This window comes from Chrysoperla carnea (assembly GCF_905475395.1).
Source record: "Chrysoperla carnea chromosome X unlocalized genomic scaffold, inChrCarn1.1 SUPER_X_unloc_41, whole genome shotgun sequence".
Lineage (NCBI taxonomy): Eukaryota > Metazoa > Arthropoda > Insecta > Neuroptera > Chrysopidae > Chrysoperla > Chrysoperla carnea.
The window spans coordinates 12,162-25,036 of record NW_025408169.1 but is presented as its reverse complement, the minus strand read 5'-3'; the positions used below and the strand labels follow the sequence as shown (position 1 = coordinate 25,036).

Sequence of the window (12,875 nt, the reverse complement as noted above, 5' to 3'; positions counted from 1 at the left end):
CAGCAACTGGTGGAGTAAAAAAACCACACAGATATCGTCCTGGTACAGTAGCTTTACGAGAAATTCGTCGTTATCAAAAAAGTACTGAATTGTTAATTCGTAAATTACCATTCCAACGTTTAGTACGTGAAATTGCACAAGATTTTAAAACCGATTTACGTTTTCAAAGTTCAGCTGTTATGGCATTACAAGAAGCTAGTGAAGCCTATTTAGTAGGTTTATTTGAAGATACCAATTTATGCGCAATTCATGCAAAGCGTGTTACAATTATGCCTAAGGATATACAATTGGCAAGACGTATTCGTGGAGAACGTGCATAAGCGTTTTAAATGACAATTTAAAAAAAAAAAAACAAATAAGAAATATTTTCGGTCCTATATATAGGACCAACATATATTATTAAATAAGAGTATATTATTTTTATTAAAAAATATATATATATATATATATATATATATATATATATATATATATATATATATATATAAATTATTGAAATAAAATTAAACATTATTAAAATTTTGTTATAATTATAAGCGATTGCTATTTCTAAAAATAAATAAATTTCATAAAATTTATATTATTTTATATTCATTTGAAATATTAAAAAAACTTCTCGCTTTAAAGTAACCATGATATGAGTTATAAATGCAATAAAATTTTATACAAAAAATAATATTTATTTGTTGATGAATAATATAAAAGGTTTACATTTCTAAATAACATATATTTATATATGGTGTGTAAAAAAAAAGAAAAGAAGAAAAATAATTTATATTTTTAATATAAAAAGGCAACCGCACACAGTGTTCCCAAGCGGTCACCCATCCAAGTACTGACTGTGCCCAATGTTGCTTAACTTCGGTGATCGGACGAGAACCGGTGTTTTCAACGTGGTATGGCTGTTGCCAGTAATAAATGAAAATTTTTACAAATATATATTTTTCATAAATATCATTAATATTAAAGTATATTATTAAAATTTTCAATGAAGTAATCAATTTAAATATATACTTATTTATTATACCATATATTTTAAATAAAAATGCAACCGCACACAGTATTCTCAAGTGGCCACCCATCCGTGGTACTGACTGTGGCAAATGTTTCTAAACTATTATTTTATAAAATATTTATACAAAAAATAATTTACTCTTATCAAATATTAATTTGTGGCCTGTATTAAGGCCTATGTTATTTTCATTTTTTAGCAAAAATAATGAAATATTTCAATATATTATTAAAGTAACAGATCATTTCTTTTTTGGTGCTGCTTTTTTAATTTTTGTAGGAGATGATTTGGCAACAGAAGCTTTCTTAGCTTTTGGTGCTTTCGGTTTACGAGCAGGGCTACTTTTGGCAGCGGATTTTGTACTTTTTGCTGGTTTTGCTTTAACTGGTGCTTTTTTTGATGCCGCTGATGATTTTGCAGTAACTTTTTTAGCAGCAGTTGATGATGATGGAGTCGCTTTTTTTGCTTTAGGCTTTTTGGCTGCCAATGATGTAGTTGTGGCTTTCTTTTCTTTTGGTGCCCGTTTACTTTTAGCACTCTTTGCTGAACCTTTTGCTCCACTTTCTTTTTTGGATACTTTTGATTTAGCTGAAGAATTAGATGAAGCGGAAGCAGCCAATTTGAATGAACCAGATGCACCTTTACCTTTAGTTTGTACCAAGGCTCCCTCAGTTACAGCAGCTTTTAAATATTTTTTAATAAATGGTGAAATTTTATCAGAATCCACTTTATAATTTGCAGCTAAATATTTTTTAATTGCTTGTAATGATGAACCACCACGTTCTTTTAAATTTTTAATTGCGTTAACAACCATTTCTGATGTACGTGGATGTGTTGGTTTTGAATGTTGTTTTGTACGTTTAGCACCAGAAGCTGTTGCTTTTTTTGTTGGTGTTGTAGAAGCAGCAGTAACCGCAGTTGCTGCAACAGCTGTAGAATTTTCTTCGGCCATATTTTTTACTTTATAAAAATAATGTATTTATTATAAATATTTAAATGATAAAATATAATAATTCTATCAAATAAAAAATAAAGGTTTTCAATTATATCATTATTCACAATAATATAAGTCCCTATGTAAGTCAAAGTACCATGTAGAAAACACATAAAAATTAAATAGTATTTCTAATTTACTGTCGTAGTAAACATGATTTATTTTTTCAATTTCTATAATATATAAAATAATAAATTATAAATTTAATAATAATATTTATTTTATAAATTAAAATATATTTAATTTTTTTATTAACAATTATTAATAAACATAGTTTAATATTAATTATTTCAATCATACAAAACAATAATATTTTTAAGGTAAACTTAAAAAGTATATATTTTTATTTTTTATTTAATATCGATTTATTATAAATTATTAGTATATAAATAATTAAAAAATTTAATATATAAATATATATATTATAGTATAAGATTTCATTTTTAGAAAAACTTTTTTTGTCAATAATGAAAACGTATTATTATGAAATGTGTTAATCGAACATTGACAAAATATATTTCATTAGAAAATACTTTTATTTATGCATTAATATCAATAATTAACTATTAAATTAATTTTTTCATAATTATATAAAGAAATTTTATACTGATATAAGTATTTATATATTATAATATTTATTTTAAATATAAAAAAATTTATGACAAAATATATTATTAGAGTATTTGTTGAGATTAATATAAGATTATTTTAAATAAGAATTAATTTATATAATTATTAAAATATTATTAATTTTATGTTATGTAATTTTAATAAAAATAAATAATAATAATAAATATAAAAATTTTTTAACAATTTAAATTTTATATGATCTAAATAATTTTGTTAAGTACGATATGAGAAATCATTGTAAGCTTCGTTAAGAAACTTTGTAATATAAAATAATAATAATAATATTAAATATATAAATAAATAAAATAAATTTGATACATATTTTTGGTTCATTCTGTGTATAAATCAAAGGATACCGAATAATTGGTAACGGATGCGATATATTATAGTATCGAGTATTAAAACATAATATATAAATTTATCTTGTTATTCAAATTTTTTGTTACTTAACTTATGTATTTAGAAAATTTATAATATTATTTATATAATTGACATAAAATCTTATAAATTGAAATTTTATTAATATGTATCAAAAGAAGAGAGTAACGTATTGATATAATATCAAAGGATACTGATTATTTAAATAACGAATACGTCATATATTGTTTGTGTAACAAAGTTCACTTGGCCATCTAGTTGAAAATAACATTTTCAATAGAAAGTTTATATGCTTTTTTTTTTCTTTAATTATTAAAAAAATAAATTGAAATTTAATTCAATCAAATTTTATAATAATTTTTTAAAAATTTTTCCTTTTAAAAAATATTTTGTGATGTTGTGATAATATGTATTAATACAAGTGCATCCTGATACTTTTATCTCTAGTAAAGGTATGAGTATCATGAACAGTTTTGTTATCTAATGATATTATTTTGATAATATTTTGTGTATATTCTTATAATATTTTGTCTAAATATCATCATAATACAATATTATTTTGATAATATTTTATGAATATTCTTATAATATGTTACCTAAATGTCATCATAATATGATGAATTATTTCCATAATAACATATAAAAAAGAAAAAAAAAGAATCATTAATTTATAATTATTTAAATTGATTCTTTAAAAAAATATTATAATATATTATTTATAAAAATAATTTTTACTCTTATTTTAAATAAATTTGTGGCCTTTTATTAAAAGGCCTATGATCGATGTATTATTATTATAAAAATTAATGCAATGTTTTTAATTTATGCTTTCTTTTCAGTTTTCTTTGGTAATAACACTGCTTGAATGTTTGGTAATACACCACCTTGAGCAATTGTTACACCAGATAATAATTTATTTAATTCTTCATCATTACGAATTGCCAATTGTAAATGACGTGGAATGATACGTGTTTTTTTGTTATCACGGGCAGCATTACCAGCTAACTCGAGAACTTCTGCAGCCAAATATTCCATAACAGCAGCCAAATATACTGGGGCACCAGCACCTACTCGTTCAGCATAATTTCCTTTTCGTAATAATCTGTGAATTCTTCCAACAGGAAATTGTAATCCTGCTCGGCTTGATCTTGACTTTGCCTTTCCCTTTACTTTACCACCTTTACCTCGTCCAGACATAGCGAATAAATTTATTTAATTAATATTTTTTTTTGTAAATATAATCACACAGATGTGTACGTTACGGGGATTGTAACATAAATGTTTAAAATGTTATTTGGGTATTTTAATTTATAATATTTATAAAATATAAAACTTTAAAAATAAACCAATCACCTTATAGTATTATTTTTAGCCAATCAGAGAGTAGTATTCATTTTTATTGTTATATCCATCTTCGCGTATATAATACGCTAGTTGTATACACGACACGCTCATACATATACTGACTGGTGTTCTGTAACTATCTGTGTATATTAATTGTTTGTAACAATGCCACCAAAAACAAGTGGAAAAGCAGCAAAAAAAGCTGGCAAAGCTCAAAAAAATATATCAAAGAGTGATAAGAAAAAGAAGAGGAAGCGCAAGGAATCATATGCAATTTACATTTACAAAGTATTAAAACAAGTGCATCCTGATACTGGTATCTCTAGTAAAGCTATGAGTATCATGAACAGTTTTGTTAATGATATTTTTGAACGTATTGCTGCTGAAGCATCACGTTTAGCAAATTATAATAAACGTTCAACAATCACAAGTCGGGAAATTCAAACCGCAGTTCGATTATTATTACCTGGTGAATTGGCAAAGCACGCTGTTAGTGAAGGTACTAAAGCTGTTACAAAATATACAAGTTCAAAATAAATAAATCGAAAATATTATTTAATTGATAACATAAAAATACATCAACATATAAAAACGGCTCTCTTTTTAAGAGAGCCATCAAATTTTTTAAATAAGAGTAAATTATTTTTATATATACAAAAAAATAAAATAAACAATTATTAATATCATATTTAATATAAAATTTTATATATTAATAGCTTGAATATATCTATTATTAGTATATCAATATTATTAATTTTAAATATAATAAAGGATATCGCGGAATATATATCGTAAATCAGTGTAATGCAAATGCATTACATTACCTTTATTATTTTCATTTTACATTTACTACTTGTTTATGTACGCTTATAATTATTAGAAAAATATTTTTAATAATTTTAAAAAATAAATGAAATAATAAAAATTTAATAATAAATTATTTATTGAAAGTATAAAAAATGGTATAGCAAAATCTTTATTTTCTTTGATTAAGGCGAAATGTTTTATTAGTTATAAATTCGATAATCTCCTATCGATACTTGTTACTCTTAACTTGTATATATAAAAAATATAATAGTATATTAATTTATAATAAAATTTTTTCAAAAATTCAATAAGTTATTGTAAAATAAAATAGATAATATACAAATTATAATTTATTATTGCAGATATATTACAATAAAAAAAAAAAAAATAAATAAAAATATTTGGTAATGTATGTTATAAACAAAATAATTTGTTGTAAACAAATTATATAATATGTTATATTTATTAACAAATTTATTTACTCTTATATAAATAAAATTAGTGGCTTCCCAAAAAGGAAAGCCTGTTTAAATTTATCGGATGTATTAAATATTCTTTAATAAATTTACTAAATATTTTAAGTAAATTATTATATTTTCTTAACCTCCAAAACCATACAAAGTACGACCTTGTCGTTTTAATGCATATACAACATCCATAGCTGTAACTGTTTTACGTTTTGCGTGTTCAGTATATGTAACAGCATCCCGAATAACATTTTCAAGGAATACTTTAAGTACACCACGTGTTTCTTCATAAATTAAACCAGAGATACGTTTTACTCCACCTCGTCGTGCTAAACGACGAATTGCAGGTTTTGTAATACCTTGGATATTATCACGCAAAACTTTTCTATGACGTTTTGCACCCCCTTTTCCAAGACCCTTTCCACCTTTTCCTCTGCCAGTCATTTTAATAAAAAATTATTTACAATATTTTAACGAACGGATAACACGTGTGTTAACCTCACAAGTATTGTAATGTATGTGAGCGCCGGTACAATTGTGCCTTTTTATATAAAGCATTAAAGATTTTTTAAGCCACGCCTATACAATTTGATTAGTCCATACTCTGATAGCTATCCAATAGGATATGACAACAAAAATTTTGAAATTTCATATAAATATAAATACAACACATTTATTTCGCATTTAAACATTTGACTTTGTAGTATCAAATTGTCGAATATAATTTTTAAAATTGTGTGTTTTTTTGTAAAAACATTATTATTTGAAAATGGCTAGAACCAAGCAAACTGCACGTAAATCAACTGGTGGTAAAGCACCAAGAAAACAATTAGCAACGAAAGCTGCACGTAAAAGTGCACCAGCAACTGGTGGAGTAAAAAAACCACACCAGATATCGTCCTGGTACAGTAGCTTTACGAGAAATTCGTCGTTATCAAAAAAGTACTGAATTGTTAATTCGTAAATTACCATTCCAACCGTTTAGTACGTGAAATTGCACAAGATTTTAAAACGATTTACGTTTCCAAAGTTCAGCTGTTATGGCATTACAAGAAGCTAGTGAAGCCTATTTAGTAGGTTTATTTGAAGATACCAATCTTATGCGCAATTCATGCAAAGCGTGTTACAATTATGCCTAAGGATATACAATTGGCAAGACGTATTCGTGGAGAACGTGCATAAGCGTTTTAAATGACAATTAAAAAAAAAAAAAAAAACAAATAAGAAATATTTTCGGTCCTATATATAGGACCAACATATATTATTAAATAAGAGTATATTATTTTTATTAAAAAATATATATATATATATATATATAAATTATTTGAAATAAAATTAAAACATTATTAAAATTTTGTTATAATTATAAGCGATTTGCTATTTCTAAAAATAAATAAATTTCATAAAATTTATATTATTTTATATTCATTTGAATATTAAAAAAACTTCTCGCTTTAAAGTAACCGATGATATGAGTTATAAATGCAATAAAATTTTATACAAAAAATAATATTTATTTGTTGACGAATAATATAAAAGGTTTACATTTCTAAATAACATATATTTATATATGGTGTGTAAAAAAGGAAAAGAAAGAAGAAATAATTTATATTTTTAATAAAAAAAGGCAACCGCACACAGTGTTTCCCAAGCGGTCACCCATCCAAGTACTGACTGTGCCCAATGTTGCTTAACTTCGGTGATCGGACGAGAACCGGTGTTTTCAACGTGGTATGGCTGTTGCCAGTAATAAATGAAAATTTTTACAAATATATATTTTTCATAAATATCATTAATATTAAAGTATATTATTAAAATTTTCAATGAAGTAATCAATTTAAATATATACTTATTTATTATACCATATATTTTTAAATAAAAATGCAACCGCACACAGTATTCTCAAGTGGCCACCCATCCGTGGTACTGACTGTGGCAAATGTTTCTTAACTAATATTTTATAAAATATTTATACAAAAAATAATTTACTCTTATCAAATATTAATTTGTGGCCTGTATTAAGGCCTATGTTATTTTCATTTTTTAGCAAAAATAATGAAATATTTCAATATATTATTAAAGTAACAGATCATTTCTTTTTTGGTGCTGCTTTTTTAATTTTTGTAGGAGATGATTTGGCAACAGAAGCTTTCTTAGCTTTTGGTGCTTTCGGTTTACGAGCAGGGCTACTTTTGGCAGCGGATTTTGTACTTTTTGCTGGTTTTGCTTTAACTGGTGCTTTTTTTTGATGCCGCTGATGATTTGCAGTAAACTTTTTTAGCAGCAGTTGATGATGATGGAGTCGCTTTTTTTTTGCTTTAGGCTTTTTGGCTGCCAATGATGTAGTTGTGGCTTCTTTTCTTTTGGTGCCCGTTTACTTTTAGCACTCTTTGCTGAACCTTTTGCTCCACTTTCTTTTTTGGATACTTTTGATTTAGCTGAAGAATAGATGAAGCGGAAGCAGCCAATTTGAATGAACCAGATGCACCTTTACCTTTAGTTTGTACCAAGGCTCCCTCAGTTACAGCAGCTTTTAAATATTTTTTAATAAATGGTGAAATTTTATCAGAATCCACTTTATAATTTGCAGCTAAATATTTTTTAATTGCTTGTAATGATGAACCACCACGTTCTTTTAAATTTTTAATTGGCGTTAACAACCATTTCTGATGTACGTGGATGTGTTGGTTTTGGATGTTGTTTTGTACGTTTAGCACCCAGAAGCTGTTGCTTTTTTTGTTGGTGTTGTAGAAGCAGCAGTAACCCGCAGTTGCTGCAACAGCTGTAGAATTTTCTTCGGCCATATTTTTTACTTTTATAAAAATAATGTATTTATTATAAATATTTAAATGATAAAATATAATAATTCTATCAAATAAAAAATAAAGGTTTTCAATTATATCATTATTCACAATAAATAAGTCCCTATGTAAGTCAAAGTACCATGTAGAAAAAACATAAAAATTAAATAGTATTTTCTAATTTACTGTCGTAGTAAACATGATTTATTTTTTCAATTTCTATAATATATAAAATAATAAATTATAAATTAATAATAATATTTATTTTATAAATTAAAATATATTTAATTTTTTTATTAACAATTATTAATAAACATAGTTTAATATTAATTATTTCAATCATACAAAACAATAATATTTTTAAGGTAAACTTAAAAAGTATATATTTTTATTTTTTATTTAATATCGATTTATTATAAATTATTAGTATATAAATAATTAAAAAATTTAATATATAAATATATATATTATAGTATAAGATTTCATTTTTAGAAAAACTTTTTTTGTCAATAATGAAAACGTATTATTATGAAATGTGTTTAATCGAACATTGACAAAAATATATTTCATTAGAAAATACTTTTATTTATGCATTAATATCAATAATTAACTATTAAATTAATTTTTTCATAATTATATAAAGAAATTTTATACTGATATAAGTATTTATATATTATAATATTTATTTTAAATATAAAAAAAATTTATGACAAAATATATTATTAGAGTATTTGTTGAGATTAATATAAGATTATTTTAAATAAGAATTAATTTATATAATTATTAAAATATTATTAATTTTATGTTATGTAATTTTAATAAAAATAAATAATAATAATAATAAATATACAAATTTTTTAACAATTTAAATTTTATATGATCTAAATAATTTTGTTAAGTATCGATATGAGAAATCATTGTAAGCTTCGTTAAGAAACTTTGTAATATAAAATAATAATAATAATATTAAATATATAAATAAATAAAATAAATTTGATATATATTTTTAGTTCATCTCTGTGTATAAATCAAAGGATACCGAATAATTGGTAACGGATGCGATATATTATAGTATCGAGTATTAAAACATAATATATAAATTTATCTTGTTATTCAAATTTTTTGTTACTTAACTTATGTATTAGAAAATTTATAATATTATTTATATAATTGACATAAAATCTTATAAATTGAAATTTTATTAATATGTATCAAAAGAAGAGAGTAACGTATTGATATAATATCAAAGGATACTGATTATTTAAATAACGAATACGTCATATATTGTTTGTGTAACGAAGTTCACTTGGCCATCTAGTTTAAAATAACATTTTCAATAGAAAGTTTATATGCTTTGTTTTTTTTTTTTTCTTTAATTATTAAAAAAATAAATTGAAATTTAATTCAATCAAATTTTATAATAATTTTAAAAAAATTTTTCCTTTTTAAAAAAATATTTTGTGATGTTGTGATAATATGTATTAATACAAGTGCATCCTGATACTTTTATCTCTAGTAAAAGGTATGAGTATCATGAACAGTTTTGTTATCTAATGATATTATTTTGATAATATTTTGTGTATATTCTTATAATATTTTGTCTAAATATCATCATAATACAATATTATTTTGATAATATTTTATGAATATTCTTATAATATGTTACCTAAATGTCATCATAATATGATGAATTATTTCCATAATAACATATAAAAAAAGAAAAAAAAAAAAAGAATCATTAATTTATAATTATTTAAATTGATTCTTTAAAAAAATATTATAATATATTATTTATAAAAATAATTTTTACTCTTATTTTAAATAAATTTGTGGCCTTTTATTAAAAGGCCTATGATCGATGTATATTATTATAAAAATTAATGCAATGTTTTTAATTTATGCTTTCTTTTCAGTTTTCTTTGGTAATAACACTGCTTGAATGTTTGGTAATACACCACCTTGAGCAATTGTTACACCAGATAATAATTTATTTAATTCTTCATCATTACGAATTGCCAATTGTAAATGACGTGGAATGATACGTGTTTTTTTGTTATCACGGGCAGCATTACCAGCTAACTCGAGAACTTCTGCAGCCAAATATTCCATAACAGCAGCCAAATATACTGGGGCACCAGCACCTACTCGTTCAGCATAATTTCCTTTCGTAATAATCTGTGAATTCTTCCAACAGGAAATTGTAATCCTGCTCGGCTTGATCTTGACTTTGCCTTTCCCTTTACTTTACCACCTTTACCTCGTCCAGACATAGCGAATAAATTTATTTAATTAATAGTTTTTTTTTGTAAAATATAATCACACAGATGTGTACGTTACGGGGATTGTAACATAAATGTTTAAAATGTTATTTGGGTATTTTAATTTATAATATTTATAAAATATAAAACTTTAAAAATAAACCAATCACCTTATAGTATTATTTTTAGCCAATCAGAGAGTAGTATTCATTTTATTGTTATATCCATCTTCGCGTATATAATACGCTAGTTGTAATACACGACACGCTCATACATATACTGACTGGTGTTCTGTAACTATCTGTGTATATTAATTGTTTGTAACAATGCCACAGCAGCAAAAAAAGCTGGCAAAGCTCAAAAAAATATATCAAAGAGTGATAAGAAAAAGAAGAGGAAGCGCAAGGAATCATATGCAATTTACATTTACAAAGTATTAAAACAAGTGCATCCTGATACTGGTATCTCTAGTAAAGCTATGAGTATCATGAACAGTTTTGTTAATGATATTTTTGAACGTATTGCTGCTGAAGCATCACGTTTAGCACATTATAATAAACGTTCAACAATCACAAGTCGGGAAATTCAAACCGCAGTTCGATTATTATTACCTGGTGAATTGGCAAAGCACGCTGTTAGTGAAGGTACTAAAGCTGTTACAAAATATACAAGTTCAAAATAAATAAATCGAAAATATTATTTAATTGATAACATAAAAATACATCAACATATAAAAACGGCTCTCTTTTTAAGAGAGCCATCAAATTTTTTAAATAAGAGTAAATTATTTTTATATATACAAAAAAATAAAATAAACAATTATTAATATCATATTTAATATAAAATTTTATATATTAATAGCTTGAATATATCTATTATTAGTATATCAATATTATTAATTTTAAATATAATAAAGGATATCGCGGAATATATATCGTAAATCAGTGTAATGCAAATGCATTACATTACCTTTATTATTTTCATTTTACATTTACTACTTGTTTATGTACGCTTATAATTATTAGAAAAATATTTTTAATAATTTTAAAAAATAAATGAAATAATAAAAATTTAATAATAAATTATTTATTGAAAGTATAAAAAATGGTATAGCAAAATCTTTATTTTCTTTGATTAAGGCGAAATGTTTTATTAGTTATAAATTCGATAATCTCCTATCGATACTTGTTACTCTTAACTTGTATATATAAAAAATATAATAGTATATTAATTTATAATAAAATTTTTTCAAAAATTCAATAAGTTATTGTAAAATAAAATAGATAATATACAAATTATAATTTATTATTGCAGATATATTACAATAAGAAAAAAAAAAATAAATAAAAATATTTGGTAATGTATGTTATAAACAAAATAATTTGTTGTAAACAAATTATATAATATGTTATATTTATTAACAAATTTATTTACTCTTATATAAATAAAATTAGTGGCTTCCCAAAAAGGAAAGCCTGTTTAAATTTATCGGATGTATTAAATATTCTTTAATAAATTTACTAAATATTTTAAGTAAATTATTATATTTTCTTAACCTCCAAAACCATACAAAGTACGACCTTGTCGTTTTAATGCATATACAACATCCATAGCTGTAACTGTTTTACGTTTTACGTGTTCAGTATATGTAACAGCATCCCGAATAACATTTTCAAGGAATACTTTAAGTACACCACGTGTTTCTTCATAAATTAAACCAGAGATACGTTTTACTCCACCTCGTCGTGCTAAACGACGAATTGCAGGTTTTGTAATACCTTGGATATTATCACGCAAAACTTTTCTATGACGTTTTGCACCCCCTTTTCCAAGACCCTTTCCACCTTTTCCTCTGCCAGTCATTTTAATAAAAAATTATTTACAATATTTTAACGAACGGATAACACGTGTGTTAACCTCACAAGTATTGTAATGTATGTGAGCGCCGGTACAATTGTGCCTTTTTATATAAAGCATTAAAGATTTTTTAAGCCACGCCTATACAATTTGATTAGTCCATACTCTGATAGCTATCCAATAGGATATGACAACAAAAATTTTGAAATTTCATATAAATATAAATACAACACATTTATTTCGCATTTAAACATTTGACTTTGTAGTATCAAATTGTCGAATATAATTTTTAAAATTGTGTGTTTTTTTGTAAAAACATTATTATTT

General features: G+C 23.9%; 2 non-coding genes across 2 annotated transcripts; both read right to left on the bottom strand.

The window, feature by feature from the left end:
• Positions 1–791: 791 nt before the first annotated feature.
• LOC123304343 lies at positions 792–910 on the bottom strand. Its single transcript, XR_006536371.1, has one exon. It is a non-coding gene; the product is annotated as a 5S ribosomal RNA (ribosomal RNA).
• Positions 911–7,257: 6,347 nt separating this feature from the next.
• LOC123304341 lies at positions 7,258–7,377 on the bottom strand. The gene has a single exon (XR_006536369.1). It is a non-coding gene; the product is annotated as a 5S ribosomal RNA (ribosomal RNA).
• Positions 7,378–12,875: the final 5,498 nt, after the last annotated feature.